The sequence below is a fragment of the Tupaia chinensis genome, unplaced genomic scaffold (genome assembly GCF_000334495.1).
Source record: "Tupaia chinensis unplaced genomic scaffold, TupChi_1.0 Scaffold000442_1, whole genome shotgun sequence".
Classification (NCBI taxonomy): domain Eukaryota; kingdom Metazoa; phylum Chordata; class Mammalia; order Scandentia; family Tupaiidae; genus Tupaia; species Tupaia belangeri.
In genome coordinates, this window is record NW_006159947.1 from 158,720 (window position 1) to 161,325 (window position 2,606).

At 42.4% G+C, this 2,606-nt stretch overlaps 1 protein-coding gene across 1 annotated transcript in view; it reads left to right on the forward strand.

The window, feature by feature from the left end:
• SLC30A9 (solute carrier family 30 member 9) overlaps positions 1–2,606 on the forward strand; it is a gene marked incomplete at its 5' end in the record, with an annotated part of 59,615 nt that overhangs the window by 34,308 nt on the left and 22,701 nt on the right.

Genomic DNA, 2,606 nt, shown 5'->3' on the forward strand with positions numbered 1-2,606 from the left:
TTGAGAGTGAGAGAGAGAGGAAGTGAGAAAGCAAGCCACCAGATTCAGGACTTGAACCCTGGTTGGCCATGTGGGAGTGTCCAGCGCCTTAATCACCACGCCACCTGCTGGTCCCCACATGGATAATTTTTTAACTGGTCTCATTAATACCATTTGATCAATCTTAAGGCAAAGAAAATGCCTTTTTATTTCTATAAAGAAGTCTATCTCTATTCTTTACCAGTGCTTTTATTTACTTTCGAATAACTGGTTCTCTAACCCGCTTGTTACATATTATTATAATGTTTTACCAGCTTAAGAAAAAATTTTTTTTCCGGTCAGTTTTATATACTAAAGATTTGAAAATAGTGGTGAGGGGCCAGCAGGTTGTGTGGTGGTTAAGGCACTGGACTCCCACTTGACCAACTGCAGTTCAAGTCCTGAATCTGGCGACTTGTTTTCTCCTTTTCTCTCTTTCTCTGTCTCTCTCTGGTGAGCACACATGCCCTATAGCAAATTTAGAAATATTAATAAATAAAATTACATAAAATAATTCTTTAAAAAATGGTGAACATTTTCATTTTTACCTTCTCAGGGTTTTGTTTTGTTTGTTAAGGTTTTTGCCGTAGGACGTGTGCGCTCACTGGAGAGAGACAGTGAGAAGGAAAGTAGAAATCCCCCGTGGGGGATGACCACACCGCAGTTTCTTCTCTTATTCTCCTCCTGAGATTTTGGGCACGCATGCACATGTGCCTGACGCGATTTTCAAACTGTCATGTCTGGGACTCAAACCACAGTCTTCCATGAGGAAGTCCAGCGCCTCAACCAGTACACCACCTGCTGGCTTCTCTTAAGGTATTTTTAATAATATACTTTAGTGCTGCCCAAAAGAATTTTGTGCAATAATGAAATTTTTTTTTCTTTTTTAGTTTGCCGTAGGATGAGTATGCTTGCTAGAAAGGATAGGGGGTAGAAATCACCCCCCATGGGAGATGACTATGCCACAGTCCCTTCTCCATCCTCTCGGAGTTTGGGGCATGCATACACACGTGCCTGGTGTGGTTTTCAAGCTGCCACATCTGGATCTTGAACCACCACCAGCTATTTGGGACCAAGCCACCTTAACCCCCATGCTACCTGCTAGCCCAGTGTTGGAAATGAGTTATTCTTGGCCAATATGGTCGGTAGTCACTAACTTCAGTGGGTACTGAGCTCTTGAAATGTGGCTACTGTGACCGAAGAACTACATTTTTTTTTTTTTTTGAGAGGTTTTTGCTATAGGGCGCATGCATTGGCCAGACAGACAGAGAGAGACAGAAAGTGAGAAATCACCCCCCAGGGAGGATGGCCACGCCGCAATCCCTTCTCCTCCATTCTCCTCTCGGGATCTTGGGCATGCACACGCGCCCGGCGTGAGTTTAAGCCACCGGGTCCGGGACTCAAACCACGGTCTACTACATGGGAGTCCAGCGACATAGCTATTATGCCAACCGCTGGTCCCAAAGAACTACATTTTCAACTCTATTGACTTGTAATTAATTTAAATTACCACATGTGGCTAGTGCGTATCATATCAGACAGTGCAGATCTGTGTAATTAAAATTTTCAATAAACAACTGCACATTCCTTGAGAACACCTGAAATTAAAATAATGGTGTTTTATTTAAGTCTTAATTTACTTTTTAAAAAGGAATGATTTTATTTAGCTTTATTTATTCACTTTTTAATTTGATCAGAGAGGGGCAGAGAGAGAGAGAGAGAAAGAAAGTGAGAAAGCAAGCTGCCAGGTGTCCAGGACTCGAACCATGTTTGACTCTGTGGGAGTCCAGCACCCTAACCACCATGCCACCTGCTGGCCCCCTTAATTTACTTTAACTTAGAGAAATATATCTCTCCTATTACTTTGGAGGCAAACTTTAGAAGAAAGTCAATTTTTCTCAGTCAAGCTGGTAAACGTTACATCTGTAAACAAAGTGACAAAGTTACATCTCTGGAGAAATGAATTAAACAGCAGTTTGATTAATAATTCTTGCTTAAATTTGCATCTCGCAGCGGGTGGCATGGAGTTTGGGTGGGAGTAAATTTCTCTGGGAGTATTTTCCCAAGTGAGTTATTCTTCTCATTTTGTATGTAATATGTCGTACTTTTCAACTCCCTTAGCACTTAGTATGGTATGGGTACAGTAGTATAAAATAATGTACTTACTGACCAGAGATACTTGAAAAATAATCACAATTTTTAAAAATTAGCCATGAAAACCCCCAGAAAACTGATGCTCTTTGTTCTAGAAATATTAGGTCATCAGGAAAGTCATGACATACCGTTTTTTTGGGGGGGAGAGGTTTTTGCTATAGGGCGGGTGTGCTCGCCAGAAAGACAGAGAAAGACAGAGAGATAGAAAGTGAGAAATCACCCCCCCAGGAGGGATGGCCACGCTGCGATCCCTTCTTCTCTGTTCTCCTCTTGGGATCTTGGGCACGCACGCACGCACACGTGCCCAGTGTGAGTTTAAGCCACCGGGTCCGGGACTCGAACCATGATCAGCTACATGGGAGTCCAGTGACATAGCCATTATGCTAACTGCTGGTCCCCATGACATATCTTTCTATGTTTTTCTATACCAAAAT